The sequence below is a fragment of the Notechis scutatus genome, chromosome 1 (genome assembly GCF_049901735.1).
Source record: "Notechis scutatus isolate UNSWTSFEM ecotype Mainland chromosome 1, rNotScu1.2, whole genome shotgun sequence".
NCBI classification, from domain to species: Eukaryota; Metazoa; Chordata; class Lepidosauria; order Squamata; family Elapidae; genus Notechis; species Notechis scutatus.
The window spans coordinates 225,163,075-225,187,321 of NC_142009.1; the positions used below are offsets into that span (position 1 = coordinate 225,163,075).

Below are 24,247 nucleotides of genomic sequence, written 5' to 3' on the forward strand. Positions count from 1 at the left end.
TTCCAATTTTTTTAAGGATTTCAAAAACGCACACTGTGGGTTTTTTTTTTCTTTGAGATTTTGAGCATGATACTTACGATTTTTAGGCCTAGACTTATTTTTTCTTTTCTCAGAATTTTCACCACACACACAAAATTAACCTGTGGACTATCTTTTCCCAAGAGTTTCTACCCGTCCAATCTCATCTCAAAGCCCAGCCTTGCATACCATGCTCCTTAAAGCAATGACAACACCTTAGGTGCACCTGCTCATAGGCAAAACCAGAAGGTTCAGATGGGCAGATTTTCTACTAAGCCAACCAAATAGTATATAATATGGTATCAGTTGCCCAATGCAGTATATATACTATCTATTACTGTTGCTGCAGCTGTTGCTACTGTGTAATGTAAGAGAGCATTAAAAAATGATCTGACCACTTGCTATCTGAAGAATATAATCCAATTTCATTCATTTCACTATTATTTTCCATGTGGACTGATAATAGGGCATAAGCCCTTCCTTAAATTCAATATATTCTAGGATTATTATCATTCTATTGTATGACCAGAGCAGGAAAACAAGGAAACCACAAGTTACGTTTTGAAAGAATGCCTAACCTTGAAAAAACGATAAAGGTTTATAAACAACCTCTAATGTTGTGCCAGCTTTTCTCCCTAACTTCTAGATTATTCTCAGTACAGGAGTTTCCCTTAACTATTTTCTTTCAAAAATCTCACAAAAAAACAGTTGAAGGTTGTAGCATCTGTAAAACATAAAGATCCAGAGTAGAAATTATAACGCTATTTTATACTATACAATGTACAAACTTCCCTGCCCATGCCATAGAACACAGGATTGCATGCAAAATCCAGAGAAGCTCAATTCTTAAAAATAAAAAAAAGAATCCACCTCCCTCCCTCCTTTGCAATCACAGGAGGAAAAAAAAACTTGAAAACATGCCAGGTGTATCTGTTAAATTTCAAATGCAAGGATTCTTTTTAAAACTAACGCTTCCTATGCTCAGCGAGAGAAGGACACTAATACAGTCTGCATATTTTCTTATCCATTGCAAGATTTTCATCCACTTAAATTCTGCTTCCATTGTATTTCTTGCCCATCAGGGACCCCAGAAACTATCATTTTATCATTCCAACAGCTATCAATACCCTTCATTTTTTTGTAAACTGATATATTTTAATCATGATTGGATTCATTATCCAAAGCCATGAAAAATTGTTAATATTTTGGTGTGGAATGTTGTGCGAACTGAGCCAATCTCTTTTATAAATATTTTTTTCAAGACCTAGCATGTTGTGCAAATCCAGTCAATTATAGTTGATTCAATAAACCATTCTTAGGCTGGCTGTTGCTATCTGCAATGAGAGAACACAAACAGGGGTATGGATTGTGAAGTGGTGTAATCAATATCTAAGGATAAAAACATATTTTCAAGAGAGACAAACTATTTGTGTCTATTCTCTGATGAAATAATGTGCTATTCAGTACTATGGGTCAATATATTTTTTACAACGGACTGTCTAGTTTTACAAAAGGCCCTCACAAGATGACAGCTTTTAAAATGCCAAAGGTCACCTATTGTTCACTAAAGGCTGGAGTAAAGAAGTCATGATCAGTTTAGATGTTCTCACTTTGATTCCCACTACATTGAGTGATAGGATACGGAATAGCTCTTACTGCTTGATTTTGAAGCCTACAGTCTAGGAGTCCATGACACCTGGGGAAGTTTTGAAAAAAAATCCAAACTAATCAAATGGATCACTAGAGAACCAGAACCAGGAAATTCTAGCAACTCAAAAGATTAAGTATCTCAGTGCAGTAACACAGAGAGGGAACGCAGAGTTTTGAATCCATGTGCATTCATGTCTGCACCTGTGTGCTTCTATCTGCCCAAACAAACATTTTCTACCTAGGCTATCTGTGGGTCATCATTTATGATCTAAGTATGAACTCCTTCTTGTCTGCTTCCGCTTGGCAGTGGATGTATTTTAAGGCAATCCTTCATGAGTAGATTGTGGCACAAAACATGTCACACTTAAGAGTATAAGACTCCTCTTGACCAGATCAAAGCTCCCGCTTATCTAATTTCCTGTTTCTTACCAGCGGGGCATGGCAGCAGAAGATACTCATAGGCATAGTGAGGGTTGTAAAAGGGCATACAACTAAAACCAAACAAAGTAGGACTATGCTAATCGGTTCTGTGTCACTTCAAACTTACTAGACATGTCTCGCTTCAAGTTTTATATGGTTGCTATTGATTATTGAATATATTCTATTTTCTATTCAAAAATTTTAGATGGTTAATTATAAGGGTTCTGGTGATTTAAAACGGAAAGATATATATTTCTACCTAAAAATATAGAATATATTAGAAAATATATAGAAAAATGTAGGCTATTGGTATAAGGTTGTTTTTGTTTTTGCTGAAAAACTGCAAGAAAGGACCTGCAGTTCAGTAATAGCACACCAGGTTTGCATGCAGATGGTCAATCAAGATTGCATGCATTTGCGGCCTTGTGAGGTTTTACTTAAAGGATGGTGGATTTTTTTTTAAAATCTAAGTCAGAAAAAATTGCTGTCAGAAATCTCAGAAAGGCACTAAATAAACCAGTGATTTAATTTGCAACTACACTATTTTCTATATACAGGATTGAAAAAGGATTACATTTGGGATGTGTGAATATGCAGACAGCTATAGCATCTTCTCATATTTCTGTTGCAGCAACATTATATTTAGGCACTTATTTAATAGCTCTTCTTGCATGTCATGAAACCCCGAATGCAAATGGATGAGGCATGGAAGCGCAAAAGGATCAAAGATAACCATGGGAAAATAGACAGTGATCTTATTAGCATAAAGATATTAGATATCCTAATACAGTCTTCTTCAACCTGATTCCCTTAAAGACCTTTTGGGATGAAATAGCTAAGAATTCTCAATCATTCTCTCGGCATGACTGTCCCAGTGCATCTAAATAGGATCAACTTGGAGAAACCGATTGAAGCTCTTGAAAGTTCAGCAGCAATATTCAGCATTAAGTTAATATTAACTTAACAATGTTAATGTTAAATATTAGGCTAATATTAGAGCCGGGGTGGTACAGTGGTTAAAATGCAGTATTGCAGGCTAATTCTGCTGATTGCCATCAGTTCAATTCTCACTGGCTCAAGGTCAGGGGTGGGTTAGGGTTAGGGTGTGTGCTTCAGATTATAAATGGAATATAAATAGTACATAGCAACAGAGAAAAGTGGCCAAGTGGCATTAGGAAGATAAAAATATGGTGCTCAAATTGCAAGAAGAATGCTGTTGTGTAGTTCATCTGTGGACATGGAGGTGCTCTGCAGTCCCACTCTAGGGTGTTCCTTTGTGATGCCAGTCTTGGTTTTTCTATCGGTATTTGGTGATACCTGTCTTCCAAGCCAATGAAGGCTTCATAGCACAGGGCTGACCAGCAGGTTCTGTCAGCAGCTGCAGCTTCTAGTTCCCTTAGCTAGAAGTCAGTTTCATTCACAGCATCTTTGTAGCATTTTGCATGATGGAGCTTGAGATTTCTTTCCAGACTCCAGCAATGAGCAAAGCATACATATAGCTGCCCGGAGTAGCTCCACAGTGAGATGGGTGTCAAATAAATTGAACAAATAAAGAATGCAGTGATCATCCATCCTGATGACATATCCCACCCATCTCTTCTGGGCCCGGATGATCAGGTACTCTGTGGTGGTGGAGGACTCTGCATGATCCTCCAGGTTTGAGACAGTCTTGCCAACAAATGCTAAGGAGGGAGCAGAGTGTATGCATGTAAAATTTCTCCAGTTGTTTGACTTGCCTTCAGTACAAAGTCCAGGACTCACATCCATATAGGAGAGAAGTGGAAAGCACAGCCCTGTAGACTTTCGGGCTTGTGGAGGTATGGCTGTTATATTGACTAAGCACTCTAATACACAGCTGCCCCAGTGCCTGGCTGGCCTTGCTAATCCTTGAATCAATTTTTTTGTCCAAAAACCCAACACTCAAGATGATGCTTCCCAAGTATCGGAAGCTGTTTATATTTGTCAGATGGGGTCCATCACTAGTGATTTTTGGTCCTGTAGGCTTGATATTTGGCCCAGGCTGGTAAAGTGCTTCAATCTAAAGTAAGCACCATGGAGAGAGGCATCTGCCCTGTTTAGGGCATTAAACTTTCATTTTTCCAGCAATTTTATCCAATCTTCTTTTACCACCCTCTCCCAAACTTCATTACAGCTGTGTTGGCTATGGCTGATAGAGAATATAGCCCAAACATCTGAAGGACACTGGATTGTGATAAGGCTAGACCATATGTTTAAAGTAACAAGGACAAAGATTATGCACAGAGGGGAAAAAAAACAAACATTGCTATTTTTTTAAAGTGCTTATGTGGTCAACAGTGCCCATACAATCATACATGTTAGATTAGCAATAGGAACTACTTATCTTGGACTCAATTCTATGCATGGCCATGAGGCAAAAAGTTTATTTCTCTGGAAACCTAGTAGATTGTTGTGATCCATCCGAACTTGTTGAGAATCAAGTGACATCCAAGTTTAATAAATGATTATATTATTTTTATTATAATGATGAGGCTATTCCTGTAAATCTACTCTACCCATAATGATTCTGCTTCTTATGAACAGTCATTTTTTAGCCAATATCAGTGGATAATTGACTTGTAACAGCTCTGCTAAATATCCCTGTAACAAACTTATAGCAGCCTCATTGGGACTTTTTTTATTGCTCCACATGTGATATCTTCAATAAATATTAACAAGAATACAGAGAACATGGAGTGCTTCTTAAACAATTTAATTTTCTTCTAAAAATGGAATAGGGATATAAATTAATTCAGTCTTCATCTTTTGCCTTCTTTATTACTTTTTTTGTAACTTCTACTGTACAATATATGTAAAGGACTTACAGTATACATGCCTAAAAATTACCTTCCACAGAAAAGATTTCTGATCTTCAAGACAATTCTAATATTTATTCAAAGCTATCTCAAGTAATATATGCCCCCCCACCAAAGTACAGATTATTAAAAAAAAAGAATGAATGCCCCCTAAGGATTTGGGATAATAATGGGTAAAGATTACTCATTGTCTTAAAGACAGAAACCAACATTTATGTTGGGGGAGGGTGTTTCATAACCAAGAATCAATATAGTAAAGATCTTTTCCCCCTATAACCCAGCCTTCCTTAGCCAAGCACTCTTTAAACATTTTGGGACTCACAGCAACATATTGCCTGAGTTAACTGGGAATTATAGAACTGCTGTTCCAAAACAGCAAGGAGATACCAGGCGTTTGCATCTTTGAAAACCAGAGTATCTCAGAAACAGCATCCATTCCATGTCCTCAACACCATCTGGCAGAAAATAGTCCTTTATGATAGATATACAAAGTTAATCAATCTATGCTCACTTTTAGTTGCCATGGGCAATGAGTCAAAAGTGACTCAAAATGAAGTCACTTTTTATATGCAGAATTATTATAAACTGCTTATCTAAAGGGGAACACGGACAGCTGTCCTCAATGTTGCCAGCGGAATGTTATGGCTGAGGGAGGATTGCTGTGGATTCTTATCCTACGTCTTACCCACTACAGATAGTTTCGGTGGCACTGACCACTTCTGCATCTTTGGTTGTTTCTCTAATTGTCACCATTTCCAAGCAAGGAGAGTCTAACATGGGGGTCTTCAAACTTGGCAGGTTTAAGACTTTTGGACTTCAACTCCCAGAATTCCTCCTCCAGCTCAGGAATTCTGGGAGCTGAAGCCCACAGGTCTTAAACTGGCCGAGTTTGAAGACCCCTGGTCTAACACAGGGCAGTTACCTTCTGCCAAAAAAAACCATCCAGAAACATGGTAAAAATTAAAAATAACCATGTTAGATATCTAGAATTTATTCTGAGTAAGCTCTGCCTACATACAAAACTAGCTGAAGGGAAACCTATGCTTTTAAGACCACTTCAAATAAGTGGAGTCACAGCTGAAAAGATCCTATTTCTAGTAGAACTCAATCTCTCCGAAAAGGCTGGTCAGGTAGCATGGAAGTGACCTTGTCTGAGTGAAGACTGTTCTTTAGCTAACCTGAGTACAGCTATAAGTAACATTTTCAGACCAGCACTTTGAATCGGAAAGTAAGCATACTGACAGATGCAACTATCTTAAGCTTGGAGTTATTTAGTAAACATGTGCAAAGCTTGAAGGGCAATGTTAGGGTTTGAGGATTAACCCCTAGCAGAGTATTGCAGCAGTAGTCAAGCCAGGCAGCCAAAGGAGAGCGGAAGGGCCCCAGAGTATACACACACTGAACACAAACACTGTTTGTAGTTTAAATAGTTTTAATCCAGTTAGAGTTTAAGCATTGTCATTCAGTCCATTAAGTCATTCACAGTATTTCCATCCAGTAAGACTCACTAGTATAGTCCAAGTTAAGAGTCCTTGCAATATCTTTATCAGCCGATAAAGATATCTTCTCCTCCTCGGTTTCACTCTCCAGAGAAACAAACGCTGGATATTCAGTAGAATTACGCAGTAAATCAGCAAACAATAACAGTTCAGTCACAGGCACTCACAGTCAGTAATCACAGTTAGTCGCAGCAGCACACAGTTACAGTCAGCTTTCCAGCTTCTAATGCTTCCTTATATTGTAACTTCTAACCGCACCCTTAATCGGCTAATTGCCTGCTGCATTGTGCTTAAAGTGATAAGCACTTAAACCATGATATCTAAGTTTTATATATTTATTCACCCAAACCATATTTGGTATCAATGTTATACCTAACATACTCCCCTTTTGGGTGAAATAAATATATAATACCTTACAATCTAATCCCATATTTTCACAACTCTCCTGGTGCTTACTGGCACCTTGGGCTTTAGTAAAATTATCAGCTAAATTGTCCTCCGACATACAGTACTCTAGCTGAATCATCTTACTTCTTACAGATTGTCTCACGTTTAGGTATCTTAGATCTGTATGTTTGCTCCTTGTTTTTACTCCAATATTTGTGGCCATTTGAATTGCTGCCTGATTATCTTCATGTATAATTATAGGATAATCTACAGTTATACCTATATCAATTAACATTTGTTTATACATTATTAATTCTGTACATAACAATGATAAACAGGAGAATTCTGCCTCCATAGTAGACAAACTTATATGCTGTTGTCTTATTGACTTCCAGCCTATTAATGTCTTACCCAGCATTATGGCTGTTCCTGAAGTCGACTTTCTAGTGTCTCTTTCTGATGCAAAGCTAGCATCTGCATAAGCACTCAAAATTAAATCACCCTTTGGTTCTAAATACAATGAATAATTCATTGTCTTTTAAGATATCTTAATATCCTCTTAGCTGCATTCCAGTGTCTTTCACATGGTGCAGAATTGAATCTAGCCAACTGATTCACGCAGTACGAAATATCTGGTCTAGACCAATTACTAATATAACTCAAACTACCAATTAAAGATTGATAAATCACCTTATCAAACTCAGGGCTTTGTACATCAGTGTTGCTAAACTCCTGACTCATTGGAGTCTTAGCCGGCTTACAAAGCTCCATCTTGTAATCTTTTAGCAATTTGCTTATCTTATCTTCCTGAGATATCTTATAACCTTTCCGTGTTTTCTTTATATTCAAACCGAGATACTTCTTTATCTCCCTAATTGCTTGATCTTTATTCTCTTTCCTAATGATGCTATTATTTTATTTGCTTCATCATTAGTTTCAGTTATCAATGCAATATCATCTGTGAATAGTAATAATAATGATACTTTCCCATTTGTCTCCCTCTTAAACAGACATGGATCGGCTAAACCAGCTTTAAATCCTATATTGTCTAGTTCCTTTACAATATACTGGTTCCATTCATAGCCTGATTGTTTAAGACCATAGAGGCTTTTCTTTAACAACCAACAATCATTATTATCCTTATTTTCATTTTTAATACCAACAGGTTTATTCATATAAATAGTATGTTTTAATGGGGCGTGCAAGTAAGCAGTTTCCACATCTAGATGGTTAACTATATAGTTTTTACTAGCTGCCCACACTAAAGCTGCCCTCAAGGTTGCTGCCTTAATACTAGGTGCAAACACCTCATCATAGTCATTAGCATTCTGCCTAAAACCTTGGGCTACTAACCTTGCCTTATGGATTAAATTACCATCTTTATCTGTTTTTACCTTAAAAATCCATTTGCAGCCAATGGATTTCTTACCTACAGGTAATTTGGCATTTTCATACACCTTCATATCACTTAATGAATTCAGTTCCTTATTCATTGCTGCATACCATTTTTCTTTTTCCTTATTAGGATACTTTTTAATTTCTTCAACAGAATTAGGAACTTGATTAATCTGGCACACTGTGTTAGCCTGGTACCTATCAGGTGGTCTAGATACACGTGTAGTTCTTCTGGGAATTATAGGGCTTACAGGAGGACTTTCTTGAACTACTACCTGTTCATCTTCCTCATCCTGTTCAGCTATTGAATCTGTTTCTTCCTTTATGGGCACTATTTCATCCTGTATTTGTCTCTTTACTTTATTTTTAAAGTTACAGGGATAACTAATGGGATTTCTATAGGATTCAATAATTACATCTTTATTGGCATCCTGTTCTAATTTCTCCCATCCTTCATGTTCTAGAAATTGGGCACTAGCACTACATAACACCTTAGATGTGCCTTTCTCCCAAAATCTATATGCCCTATGGTTTGCCTGATAACCAACGAAGAAAAATCTTTTAGCTCTATGTTGCCCTTTTTTTCTGAGTTGTGCAGGAATATGCACCCATGCTGGTGCACCAAATGTGTGCAGGTAACTTAGGTCAGGTTTCCTGCCATGCCACCTGGTGAATGGAATTTCACCTGTTGTTGTATTAACAACGTTGTTCAATATGTTATTAGCACACATTGTAGCCTCCCCACAAAGAATCAGGTAACCCAGAATCATTTAACATTGTTCTAACCATTGCCTGTAGTGTTTGGCCTCTTCTTTCAATAAAAGCGTTATGTTCTGGCCTGTATGGAGCAGACTTCTTATGCTCTATTCCAGCTATCTTAAGTCTGTTCTGGAATTTGTTATTAATAAATTCCGTACCATTATCTGTCACCAGGGTTATCAGTTGTCGTTTAGACTTTCTTTCAGCAAACCTAAGCCAATTGAAAAAATGTTGATATGTTTCAGTTTTGCTTTTCATTAAATAGCAAAACCCATATCTAGAATAATGGTCCATAATGCTCAGTATATATCTAGCACCCCCATACTGGGTTTCTTTGGACCTATTATGTCTGCAAATACTACTTCTAAAGGTTCTTTTGTTTTGAAACCATTTAGCCTATTTGCAGGCAATACCTTGCTCTTATCTTCACAGCAAACATTACAACGCAAATATTTATCACAAGGTTTTAACCTTATTCCTTCAGATAACTCAACTGTACGTTTTAGCATTTTAAAATTTACATGCCCCAAACGCCTATGCAATAAATGGATACATTCTTCATGAGGCTTTATATTATTAAATACAGTTTGAGCCTCCCCTTTCTTACTATTATCTAATACATATAATGTTCCATTTAAAGCTGCAGTTACCCTTTTGTTATCTTTTTTCAATTATGCAATTATTATCCTTAAAAGTAATTACATAACCTAATTTATCTAATACCCTTACTGAAAGCAAATTAAACTTTAGTTGCGGTACATACAACATTTTTATATCCTGGTTTATGTACGGACAACGTGCAAAACCTTGACCTTTCGCTTTCAGGTTCCAGCCATTAGCAAGTGATATATGTTGAGAACTTGTAGACATTTTTATAAATTTTGTCTTATCTCTTGTGATGCAGTGGGATGCGCCACTGTCAACCACCCATAAATTATTCTTCACATCAGAGTTGCTAAACGTGGCTAGTTCAAATGCTTTCTTTGGCTTTTTTACATTCTGGCTTTTTCTCTTTTTGCAGAATCTTGCCAAATGTCCTCTGCCTCCACAATTAAAACACTTTTTAATTGTGTATGCCGTTGAAGATAAATTCTCTTCTTCCAGGTGCTTTATTTTGCTTTGCTGGTTTCTTTCAAGCTTTGAAGATAATTTCTCTTCTTTCTTATCTTCTCTCAGCTCGTCACGCTCACGCCTTCTTCTGGCTTCTTCTAGTAGCCTGCCTGTAATCTCGGTTAATGAGAGGCTTTCTTTTGGCAATACTTCTAACGAAGTCACATAGTCATCATAGCTTTGATCTAATGAAGATAATATTATGTAGACTTGTTGCAGTTCATTAAATATAAGCTCTTTTTCTTGCAAATCTTGAAAAATGCTCTTCATACAGTTTAAATGAACTAACATATCTCCATTCCTCTGAAGATGCGTTCGAAAAAGCTTCCGTGTAAGATTTATATGTGCTCCTACACTGTCCCGAACATAAATCTTCCTGAGGTTCTCCCAGCAGTTTGCAGCATTTTCTTCTCCACGAATATGGACAAGCTGCTGATCACAGAGAGTCAGTCCTATGATGCATAAAGCCTGCTCATTCTTCAGTTTAAAGTCTTGTAACTTTTCTTTATCATCATCATTAGCAGGATCCCAGCTACTCACATCTGGTGGGTTTGCTATAATGTCCCACAAACCTTCTCTGCGTAGAAGTAAACTACATTTCATTGACCATGAAACATAGTTTGTTCCATCCAGCCTGGATATCATGGACAGTTGTGACAAATTTACTTGTGCCATTACTCTTCAGATATTTTGACTATTTTAAACTAATTAAAACAGTTTGTTTTTACAGTAATGTGCAACTCACACCAACTCTCTCTGCTATATCCTGGTTAGTTAGACTATGCTGCTGGGCCCATAACCAATGTTAGGGTTTGAGGATTAACCCCTAGCAGAGTATTGCAGCAGTAGTCAAGCCAGGCAGCCAAAGGAGAGCGGAAGGGCCCCAGAGTATACACACACTGAACACAAACACTGTTTGTAGTTTAAATAGTTTTTAATCCAGTTAGAGTTTAAGCATTGTCATTCAGTCCATTAAGTCATTCACAGTATTTCCATCCAGTAAGACTCACTAGTATAGTCCAAGTTAAGAGTCCTTGCAATATCTTTATCAGCCGATAAAGATATCTTCTCCTCCTCCGGTTTCACTCTCCAGAGAAACAAACGCTGGATATTCAGTAGAATTACGCAGTAAATCAGCAAACAATAACAGTTCAGTCACAGGCACTCACAGTCAGTAATCACAGTTAGTCGCAGCAGCACACAGTTACAGTCAGCTTTCCAGCTTCTAATGCTTCCTTATATTGTAACTTCTAACCGCACCCTTAATCGGCTAATTGCCTGCTGCATTGTGCTTAAAGTGATAAGCACTTAAACCATGATATCTAAGTTTTATATATTTATTCACCCAAACCATATTTGGTATCAATGTTATACCTAACAGGCTTCAGTTCAAAGAATCTTCATGCAAAGCTCTTCTTCAAAGCTGCTTTGAAAAGCAACCAGCAGCCTCCCATCTATAGGTGAAGCAAAGGGGTTTATCCATGAGTTCCAGAAGCCTGATAATACCATTCCAGTGATTCTGTTAATGGAACAGCCAAATGAGGCACCAGGGCAACACAACGATGCAAATGCTGCCCGCCCCCAGCACAAAGTGTGTTGTCCTGAAAATGCATGGCTGATTCACACATTTCTAGTACAGGTACTCGTTCATTTAGTGACTGTTCAAAGTTACAACAGCACTGAAAATGTGACTTATGACAGCTTTTCACAGTTAACGACCATTGTAGCATCACATGATCAAAATTCAGACACTTGGCAGCTGACTCACATTTATGACCATTGCAGTGTCCTGGGGGGGTGTCATGTGATCCCCTTTTGCGACCTTCTGACAAGCAAAGTCAGTGGGGAAGCCAGATTCACTTAACAACCATGTTGCAAACTTAACAACTGCCCTGATTCACCTAACAACGGTGGCAAGAAAAGTCGTTAAATGGGGCAAATGTTGGGATCAATTGTGGTCATGTCAACAACTACCTGTACTGTTAGCAAAAAGCATATTTTGAGGGGGAAAAGTCATAAGCTCCTAGGATTGAACTTCCAATGCCATAGAATCAACTAACCTGATTTTGACCATGTTTACGAAGTCCGTATTCTTTGACTCTGAGACCAGATTCCACTTCTCATTATTTTCTCTGGCTAGATGGTAGCATTGGATAGAACCTGTCTGCCATAGAAAGCTAAGCAGGGTCCTGCATCCAAGTTAGTACTTGGCTGGGAGACCACCCAGTGCTGAAGGCCAGAGTAGGAAGATAGCCGGAAAAACTACTGCTTACATGTACATATGTTGAAGCTTGGCAGATGACTCACATTTTTGACGGTTGCAGTGTCCTGGGGTCAAGTGGTTTTTTGGCAACCTTCTGACAAGCAAAATCAATGGATTCACTTAACAACGGTAACACGAAAGGGTTACTAACTTACCGACTGCAGTGATTCACTTAACAACGGTTGCACAAAAGGTTGTAAAATGTGGCAAACTCACTTACATGTCTCACTTAACAACAGAAATTTTGGGTTCCTTTGTGGTCGTAAGTCGAGGACTAGCTGTATTTCAGTTTTCAATACCCACCGATATTCTGCACTATCTGCTACTAGAAAGACGTCTTCAAGGTTGCCGCAGGTAAACTAGTGTACTCTCATCCAGTCTAAAATTAGCCAATGTGAAGCTGATACACAAGCTGCAGCCGTTCCTAGATGGAGATGACTATAATCCACATCTTGGTGTCTACTGATTATTGGGTTAAATATGAGACTGTCCCTGAAGACAATACTGTACGGAAACTCCAACGAGTGCACAATATGGCTGTCAAAAATTTAATTTATACTGTCAAAACTCTCAAAGTGCCTGTTGAATGAATGCTTGTTGGAGCAGGCCCAAATATTTGAAAGGAAGGAGCCCAAACCAGCCTTGCACTGAGGCCCTGCTCCAGCTACCTTTCCCATATGTAATTATGATTATAATTACTTTCTTGGTAACGGTTCACCAGCTCTGGAATGCTCTCTTTCAAACAGTAAGCCAAACAGTAAACTTGATTCTCTTTCACTCTGGGACCAGTTTAAGATGTATCTATAGTATTTATCTCTAGATAAATAGACCCATGTCTTTATACAAATTCTCAGTTTTCCTCTGTTACTGATGTTTATTTATTTGTATGCCTGGGGCCGGTGGCAATTAACTTCCTGTTAGCTGAATCATAATCTCACGTAATGAAGGGCAGGGTAGAAATGCTTTAAACCCATAAATACCCCTCACGCATTTCCCAGGATCACGGTTGTCCAGGAGAGCAAGTTCCTCGAAGGGCATCTTCAGCTCAGATTTAAGCCCGGGAGGGACAGAGCTTTAGCGTGCAGGAAGAGGCGCCTGGCCGTAGTTTTGGCCTGGGCAAGGCTATCATTAAGTAGGGACAATTTGTCCCTCCTTTTAAACGAAGCGATCGAGCCCTGGGGCAGAGGATCAAACGCTGAACTGCGGTTCACCCCGGCGAGATCCGACGAGGAAGCAAGCCCTCAGCCAGCAGTCCCTCCTCTCCTCTCACCCACGGTGGTCCAGGGAGCGCCGAAGTCCTCCTCCTCCTCCTCCCCCGTTCGCGCTGAATGCTGACAGCACGGAATGAGAACGAGGGGGAGCAAGAGACGAGGCGCGCGGGCAGAGAAGGAGGAATTCTGAACCCAGGTCTCCTCCCTTTCATCCCGGACCCCGAGATGGGAGAGACAGAGAGAGAATGTGTGTAGGTGAGTGTCTGTGTGACCACAAGCTGTCAATTCCACTACGTCTCTCCTCCTCCTTTCTCTCCCCCCACTTCCACCTTCCATAGGACGAGGTGGAAAAATGCTGCCAAACTGCTACTTGCTCTGCTTCGGGGAAGGGGAGCTCCCGCGAGCACTGCCCGAGCTTGTCCGCGACGCAAAGCTCGCCTGGGTCTGCAATTACCGCCCGCTCCCCCCCCCCCGCCCCGCCCCACCTGCAAACCTGCGAAAAGATCGCGCCCCGAAATCCTGAGCGTGGCTTTCCCGGAGTCCTACATCCCATAGGGAGGCTATTTGCAGGGATTATCAATCCCTGCAAATAGCCACGCCCCCTCTTTCGCGCGTAAATTGGCTGGCTTTCCCTGGCACGCGGTGCGCTTCTGTAAACACACTGGCGCGCGCCGCCAAGGCCGCGCGCGAACTTGAATTGCGCGCCTGAGAGAATCGAAGACCAAAAAAACCAAAAACCGGAACCAGTAATTAAACGGGTCTTATGAATCTTACTAAACAAGGGCTTAATTTGAGCCAGGATTTATTGTCTGGAGAAAATTACATTTCGAATCACTGGTCGGTGAGCTCCTTGAACCCTTCTCTCAACGAGAACTGTTGTTTAGGCTCTGCCACCCATTATCTACAATTAGCACGACTGTGGCAATGTGTAAGGCTAAAACGGGAGCAAGAGAGAGAACAAGGCAGACCTGCGCACCTCAAAGTAAAAGTGAGATTTAAAAGAATACAGTATTCAGCTCTAGAATGTGAAAATCCCCAAGTCTTGTGTTGATACAGAACTGGCACTAGACTAACAATGACAACATTCTTCTGGTTCTCCTGAAGGCATGCAAGATCCAAGTCTTTTAAGTTTGGATGAAAACCAGCGTTTTAGAATAAATGAAATAAAAAGTTAGTCTTTTAGAACTAAAGGAAACTGGGACATTTGGAAACATAGTAGGTGCTGCCCGGTGGGTTTTTATGAAGGCCTAAAACTATGATAATTTTCATTCTCAGCACTCCTTTTTCTTGATGCAGTGGGATGTCGCAGGGTCTTGGGTACCTTAAAGATTAACCTATTTTTCTATAATTTCTTAAGTCTCACACATGTTAAAATCTTTTGAGGGCTGATAAATACAAAAGCAATGTGAAGGCCTTTGACTATAAGTCATGCATCTTGAAAGAACTGTTTCATTGTGCCATCTAAGAATTACAATGTTTGAGTATAAATGTTCAGAAAGAGAGACACTGCTTGTAAACATTGCAATTAGAAAAAGCAATTCTGGCTATCTCAACCTAATTCTGGGAACATCTCTAGGTAGAAGAGCTACTTTGCAACCTTGGTGCAGAACACAGAGAATTTTACATTTCCTGTTATGTGAGAAAAGAAGATAAGCACTACTTCTCTTGATTCTTCTTTCACTCACTGTTTCAGGCTGGACTTCTCACGTGTATATACACTACACGTACATAAACAACAGAAGAATGTTCACACATTAAAACTTGGTTGGAATTAGAAATCACAATGATTAAGCCAAAACCAGATCAACTTCGTTATACAGTATATTAACATGTTGCATGAATCAGGCTATCCTGTTGAGCCTCAATGTTTTGTTTGTTTTTGCTTTGGCATATTGTATGGCACAATCCCTTCATAAATCTGTCCCTAAATACCTTCAGCAAAGGATAATATTTTATACCCCTGATAAAGTAGATACTAGTTCCCAAAATAATCAGCATGTTAATCTTTAAGGTGCCATAGACCCTGCAGTATCCCATTGCATCAAGATGGAAGGGGGCAATGGCAAACAACCTCTGTAGTGTTGGAAAGAGGTCCAGCTTGTTTGAAGCCAGTCTCTGACTTGTTATATAGGGAAATATAAGGACTCATGAGTAAGTAGTAATAGTACTTCTAGAGTGCAAACCTACTCTTTTACCTGTCTAGAAAAGAAATGCTTCTCGTTTAATGTCAGAGCCCTTTTCATATAAACCCAGAACTAACCAAAGAATCTAGGACAACATTGGTCTACAGCAGAGGTCTCCAAACTTGGCAACTTTAAGACTTATGGACTTCAACTCCCAGAATTCTCCAGCCAGCTATGCTGGAGTTGAAGTCCACAAGTCTTAAAGTTGCCAAGTTTGGAGACCCCTGGTCTACAGAATACCTAACCTAACCAAATATACCAAGACTGAAACATCTAGAATCTCTTCGACCTCTGCCTTACCACATTCTTTTAATCTGATGGACATACTTGTCAACAAATCAAAGATACTCCCATGTGATTATTACTTTCAGGTCTCATAGCAGAGGTCATGATGTAACACCTAGAGTCCATTACATTCCCATGCATACAACCCAAAATATGAATCAGATATGTGAATGACACTTTTAGCATAATAAAAAAGGGCCAGCTAAGGAATACCTAAGAAACCATCACAAGACAACATCTTCAACGGAATTACAAGGGAAGAAGAAAACAACATCATGATACCCCTTCCTGGATATCCTTATCAGCAGACAGCCTGCATGGCAAACTAGAAACATAAATCCATGGAAAAACCATCCACATCAACCAGGTGTTCCACGATCTAAATAATAACACAACCTCCCATCAGAGAAGCTGTGTAAGAACACTATTTAGACAAGTAAAAACACACTGCAGAAACCCTGAACATCAGAAAAAAGAAAATTGATCATCTTCACATCTTCCAACAAAATGGATATCCATGCATCTTTATCGAATGTGCCTGACCACTCAACCCAATATAGTACAATCAACATAAGGTGTGAAAAGGATAACACTTCCAGGCATCAAAAACATCTTAGAAACCACTAACAGAATGTTACAACCACATTGCACAATGTAGCAAACAAACCAACTAAAGCAGTCCAAAACATCCTAAGTAAACTAATGACCAGGGATGGGATTCTACCAGTTCTCACCTATTCGCTAGAACCAGTTGTTAACATTCTAAGCAGTTTGGAGAACCGGTTGTTAGAAGAAATTACTGGCCTAATCCTGTAAGGAAGGCAGGAAGGAAACATTCTGGTGTTGCTTACAGAAACTGCCTCTCTGTTAAACCTTATTTCATTCTTGGCAGGACTAGACTTCCTGTCTCAGGACTTCTCTGGAGTTTTTTCCCCCTCCTTTGCTGGTACTTTGCTTATGTGGAGTGACCATTCAAAGTTACAATGGCACTGAAAAAAGTGACTTATGACCATCTTTCACAATTACGACTGTTGCAGCATCCCACAGTCATGAGAGGCCAGGCGAGGAAATGCATGCCTCGATGTGAGTGATATTGAGTTGGCCACACCCAGCCACTAACATGAACACCAAGCTACGCCCACCACCTAAGCCAAGCCCAGAGAACCGGTTGTTAAAATATTTGAATCCCACCCCTGCTAATGACCCAGCATCCCCAGAAAAAAAAAACATGAGTCATCTATACCAGGGATCCCCAACCTTTTCGACGCCGCGGCCCGGTTCCGGCGTCAGCTGGGCGCCGCGGCCCGGTTCCGGCGTCAGCTGGGCGCCGCCATCTTTTTTGACGAAAATCACTTCCGGTGACGTCACGAAGTGATTTTTGTCAAAAATAAGCGCGCAGCGCTCGGTGAGCTTTTTCGGGTAGAAATGGCTTTCACCCGGAAAAGCTCACGAGCGCTGGCGCCGCCATCTTTTTGACGAAAAATTGCTTTTTTACCAAAAAGATGGCGGCGCCAGCAACCAGCGGCCCGGTAAGGCTTGTTCCGCGGCCCGGTACCGGTCCGTGGACCGGCGGTTGGGGACCCCTGATCTATACCATATAGTGTAATAACAGCAACAACCACTATATAGGACAAACAGGCAGAAAACTAGCAAAGTGCATCCATGAACACCAACTAACAGTTCAGAAGACATGATGAAAACTCTTTAATTCCATAATATATACATGAACAGACTTAACCATAGTTTCCACTGGGAAACTTACCATCCTGGACCAAACCAAGTTCAGCTGCTAGAACAATTCTATAAAATTCCTAGAAGCCTAGTACTCTGACCAATCGGCCATCAATGGGCACATATAAACAACATTTACATACCGTTCAAAAGAGACAAACCAAAAAGGGAAGAAAAAAAGCCAAAATACCTCCACACCAGCAATCAATACCTAATGAGCATAGATTAATACCAAGATTAACATCAGACCAACAACCAAAAAGTAAACAATACCCTATCAAGGAATTGCCAAACAAGCTAACAATAAACAGCCCAACCAAAGAGCCATCAAGACCATTCCCACCAACAGTGACAGGGCAAGCCGCTGAAACATAAATTGAGAGCAACACACACACACACACACAAAAGCATTAATGATGTTACCTAGTTTGGGTAATGAAACATCTGCAAGGAAGCAACTAAGCTCAGAGAGCACCAAAGTCCCCTCACAATTTCCCCCCGGCTGGGGGTGGGCCATGATTTTGTGTGCTGCCTAGATCCTGTTCATGCTCAGATGAAAGTTTGCTTGCTTGGTCAGCTCCTAATCGATTTGCAGACCCTTGCTCTATAGCAACCCTTTTGTGAGAGCTCTCCAAATGTACCCAGAGGCTTAAGAAAGATTGAGATCCCCTGCTATTGAAAGGTTTGTTTTCTATAGATTCCTTTTAAAGATCTCCAAGCAAAGTAGAAGCAATCCACTTTGGATATAAATTTAATAAATAAATAAACAGCTCCCCCAGTGTTGAAAAAAGGTTGCTGCTGGTGAAGGCAGTCCATTGATCTAATTTAGGATTTTCTTAAAACATTTTTGAGGGAGATTTCTGCAGATCAGATGCATATTAAAACAGAGTTTCTTCCCAGATTCCTGCTAAATATGGTTAATGTCAGAGAGAGAGAAAATATTTTCACATTTTTAGCTTTTTAGGCTCCAATCCTATGCATAATATCCTAAACGTGAGCTACAATTAACACCTGGATTTCTAAGTAGATATGTTTAAAATTAAACTAAGCATCCTGAGTACGATCCTCTTTATAATATAATCCATTAATCAAAAATGTTTACTTTGTCTTAGTGTAGCTTACTCTCATTTTAAAATTAGCCATTCGTTGTTGTTTTTCCCTAATCTCCCTGGATCACTAGTACATCCGCTTTGGAACTTTTCTTAAGTATTGCTTTCTAGAGAATTTTTTCTTATATTGGAGTTCTTATCTGAATCAAGATAAAATTCCCACACTTCCAAGTCATCATGGACAATACCCAAGCTACCTGAAAATATTGTGACTTATGATATCCCAACATTTCTGGAGGCACCAGACTGGAGAGGCCTGTTCTAAAGAATGATCCATTGTATTACAGCTGACTTGTTTGCACCTTCTTGGAAATAAATTCTATCAAACCCAATGGGACAAACTCTTAAACAAACCTATCCCCTCTCAGACGTTTCAAAAGCCGTTTTTATTTTGGCCTGTCCTTCCATAGATACAAAGATCTTAAAGCTTAATGTGATTCCAATAATCCACAGTGGGAATTATTGGCAAGTTGTATCCTGAGGTATGAAGCTAATTGTTCGTTCTTATTGCATAGGATACCTGTTCCTAGAAAAATAATTATACTTTCACAGAAAGGAGGGGTTTGGCCAGCTATCAGCATGTAGTATCTTAGAAGTGAAAGTCTTGCCTTTGTCACTCAGTTAATGAAGCGTTATTTTTATAGAGTAAGAGATCCAGAATTCAAACTTGTGTTGTGTATAAAATACAAGTGCAGGAGACTGAAAATTGGGAGGGGGGGCGTGGCAGCAGGAGGAAAAAGAAAGAAATACATTCTGGCAAAGGAAGACTCATGTGGCTTCTTGAACTTTGCTTTTTCACAGTGTACAGTTGTTATTTTTATAAACACTGTGCCCAGTGATCTCTGCTTGGCATTAGGAAGGAATAATCACCCCACCCAAGCAAGTTGAAATACTCCTGGGCATTGAGAAATGACCAGGGGGCTCCAAGTTTGTATGTTCTAGTCATGACTGAGAGTGCGATATATTTTCATTGGAGGGGATTATGTAATTATGAGCTGGGAATGACATCAAAAATGCAGGGCTAAGGTTACATGTTGCAAACTTGACTTTGGTATTTGCTCCCCCAGAGGGCTACCTTAATAAAGCATGCACATATGTGCTGCATACACAATTGAAGCAGGGTGTATGTGGAATCCAAATGTAATGAGAGTTGGGCAGAGTGAAAACAAACAGAACTTTTCAGATTTCATATATATCATTTAAAAGTTCTTGATGAACGACAGATTTAAAACCGACAAATGAACCCTCAGACTTTCACTCACACCCCTCTATTTCATGCAGTATGTATCTAATTTGTGGAGCTTGGAGCTTGTAGACACAGTGCTATGACCAAGAGAATAACAAACAGAAGATTAGATGAATCACTGAAAGACAGAAATATCAATAACTGTTAATTAAGGGCCCCTGCAGATGTTATGACTTAGAACTCCCTTGCAGCTGCAAAGAATTCCACTGATGAGAACTGTACAACCGAAACATGCATATCCACACATTACAGCAAGCCAGGCAAGAGAAGAACATATCTTTCTGAATCTGAAGCACAGCCCATATCTACTGGTAGTCCTCGACTTACAACAGTTCATTTGGTGACTGTTCCAAAGCTGCAATGGCCCTGAAAAAGTGACTGTTTTTCACACTCGTGACCGTTATACTATCCCCATGGTCACACAATCAAAATTCAGATGCTTGCTAACTGGTTTATATTTATGATGGTTGCAGTGTCCTGGGATCATATGATCAGCTTTTGCAACCTTTTGACAAGCGAAGTCAATGGGGATGCCAGATTCACTTAACAAGTGAATTACCAACTTAACAATTGCAATGACTCACTTAACAACAGCGGCAAGAAAAGTCATAAAATGGGGGGAAAACTCAATGTTTCACGTAGCAACAGAAATTTTGATCTCAATTGTGGTCATACATTGAGGACTACCTGTAACCTATAAGCAAGATTCAAATAACACCCTCCAATCTGGGTTCCTCAAACCCATATTGGGTGATGTACACATTTTCCTATTCATCTGCTATTATGAATGACCCAAGCATTCTAAACAAATGTGGGAAAGATACCAAATGGAGAGCTGTTCTGATTTAATTTAGTTAGGATTATATCCTTACCTGTGAATAATTCTGACTTGGAAAAGACTGCTCCAGATGCAATTCTACTACATCAGGGGTAGTAGGCATCATCACATGACGTATTGGGACTTTTCCTCCTTTGCTAAACTGGGTGGAGGTGGGGCCAGCATGTGACGCATCGAGCCGTGGGCCGCAAGTTTGACACCCTTGTACTACATGATGAAAAACCCTTTAATGATTGAGAAACAGAATGTATGTTGGAGAGAAGTAAATAATAATAATAATCTGTCTATGCCTATTAGCATATTCATATTAGTTTGAAATATTGGCAGGTACCTGTATTTTCCCATGCCTTCTCTATGGAATGTCCAAGCCATAGCTTGTTTAGTTTCTGCAGTATTAAACTGGGAAAGCTGTAATAGGTTTCTCTAAAAATGCAAGCAGGAAAGATTCCCTATGGCAGCAGATCCACAACCGATCTGTATGCTATAATCTGTTCTAGTAAATCCTTGAGGTTAAATAGCAAGGGAAGAGTTTGCTGGAGGCTTCCATTCTTTGAATTTCCCTATAAGGAGCAGCTGGCTGTGGAGCAGAAATGAAGATAAATACATCCCAGGTGGTAAGATGAAAACGTTTAGCACAGAATGTGATCTAGCCATACTTCTAGATGCAATAAGTACAAGTAGTCCTCAACTTACAATTGGGACTAGCATTTCCATCACTAAGCAAGGCAGTTCTCAAGTGAATTCTGCCTGCTTTTACTATATTTATATTTTTGGTCATGGTTAAGAGAACCACTAAATAAATTACACAGTAATTAAGCCAATTCAGCTTCTCTCATTGATTGCAGGACGTCAGCTGCAAAGGTTACTAATCGTGATCACATGACCCCAGGATGCCGCAACTTCCATAAATACATGCCAGATGCCAATCATCCAAATTTTAATCACATGACCACGAGGATACTGCAATGGTTGTAAGTGCAAGGACCGGTCATAAATTATTTTTTTCAGCACTGTTGTATCTTCAACTGTCATTAAATGCATGGTTGTAAGTCTAAGATTACATGTATTTAGAGTGTTATTACTGTAGTGATTTTATTTTACATATGCTCAAGGCAAAAAAAAATTCCTCTGAGGCCTATAATTTATTTAATGATTTTTCTTAAAAGTCTTAACATTCACCTATATTTTCTTGTTATATGTGGTTCAAGTAAACTCTAAATACTTGCTTACCTGCCACTTTGTATTGGGAGTAGGTTTTAAATCTAATGTGCCTCAGAAGGTCTAAATCTCCTCAGATTCACTACCTGACAAGGGTTTACAGTGCCATTTGTATTTCTCAAGGAGCAGAAAATATTTTGTGGTTTTGTTTTGAATATCCTTTAAATCCATTTGGGGCAATGACAGCAAATATCTTCCCACTACTAGTGAGCAACTATGAATAGGTATACTTAAGGCAGTATGACTTTATTAACAATTATTTAAAGTATTTGATTCATTCTTCCGGATCATTAGCTTATGGGAACAAAATCAAAATGATGACAACATCTGGGTATGGTACCCAGATGTTGGCATCATTTTGAATTGCTGGCTCAGATTGTATATTCAGTTTGTATTGTATTTATGCAATATTTTAAATTTCATTGTCAATCATTTAAGCTAGCCTTCCCAAAGTTGTCATTTCCAGACATGCTGAACTACAATACCCATTATTTCCAAACAGCATTGATGGTGACTTTATCTATTCTATCTGGAGGCACCAGAGGGTAAACACTGACTGAAATTGCCAAATTAGAAATAGAACCATGTAGAATCATTTTATGAATTACAGCAGAAAATACTTAAGTAACACTAGTAGACAATCACTGTTTGACTTTTAATTTTTTTATTTTTCTGTGTAAAGTAGGTTTTTCTAATATTATAAAAAGTTTTCTGGGTGGTTGCCCAAATTAATATTACATTCATACCTGTCGGTAAGGTGGAATGTGGTATATAGTCAAAAATTTAAATGAATCCGGGAATTGTTAGTTTATCATTTTTTCTTATTAATTTTACATCCAAGGTTGGTAGGCAAAGACCGAATGTTTGCAATTTTAGAAGATGCAAGAACCCCTCACTTGCAGAAGTCGCTACTTTAAAGTGGAAATTGAGAGCAAAATTCCTGCCAGAAAATAGTTTGTCCACTCAGCGGGCTGTTTTTCTGCAACAATTTACTTGTGGTCAACTTAATCCCCTTTTCTGGATTTGCATGACTCATTGAACCACCAATTCTCCAACTTGGCTGGATGATCACAATGCACTCAGCTAAAGTGTGGACATTTTGTGGTTCTGTGTATCCTGTAAATATTGCCAAGAAAACAAGAATGGAATCCCTTCAACTATTGTTACATGAAACTAAGTAAGATGAAGAGGCCCTTCCAAAATATTGAGTCTGATTGAGAAACAGGTTTTCCTCAGATTTTCTTGTTACCATCATCATGCCCTGGGTGGTGTGGTTTGGCTTTGTTTTAAAGCCAAAGGTGACCATGAAAGCAAGAGCATGGAGAATAAGTGACCAAATCAGCTGGTGGTTCAGCATTGGAAAAATCTAACATTGGTCTTCATCCAGCCTGGAAACTGAATGGGACTGTCCTCCTACGGCTTAGCTACAGAAATTTCTGAAAAAAGCACAATGTTCCCCATCCCACCTTTGCCTGTCTCCAGAAAACTGGTCTTTTTTTTTTTTTCCCCCAGGCTAGTAACTTTTGTGGGCTTGTTTACAAGGCTGCTTTAAATTGCCAGGACAAAGCTGTCAGGTTAATTCAATATCCATTACTCTCTCCAAAGACCAACTGAAGCCAAACTTCACTGTAAACTAAATAGACCAGGCTTTGTACAGAATGTTTTTCCCTGAGATGTTGACAGAAGACAGAAAGCTTCTACTTTTCTAAGTCAGCTCTACAAGGATCAAGGGCAACCATTTCAGCCCCCTCCAAACTCCCCCCACCCCAGGGTTAGCTTAGTCCAACGGCATAGGGGTAACAATTCTTATTGTCTCTAGTTCTAATCAAAGGTCACAGCTGAGATACAGGTAAACTAGTACCTGGACGGAAGATCCCTCACCTTTGTGAAGTTATTATATGGCCAGCTGCCTTTCTGCCCCTAAAATAGTGGTTCCCAATCTTGGCAACTTTAAGAGGTATGGACTTCAACTGAAATTCTGGAAGTTGAAGTTCACACGTCTTAAACTTGCCAAGATTGGGAAACCCCTGCCCTAAAACATCAGAACTGATCTTGCTCTAATCCTAATAATTATCTGTGGTATTATGTGGC

General features: G+C 39.4%; 1 protein-coding gene across 2 annotated transcripts in view; it reads right to left on the reverse strand.

The window, feature by feature from the left end:
• WNT6 (Wnt family member 6) overlaps positions 1–24,247 on the reverse strand; it is a 55,273-nt gene that overhangs the window by 10,203 nt on the left and 20,823 nt on the right. The gene's annotated exons all lie outside the window — the stretch shown is intronic.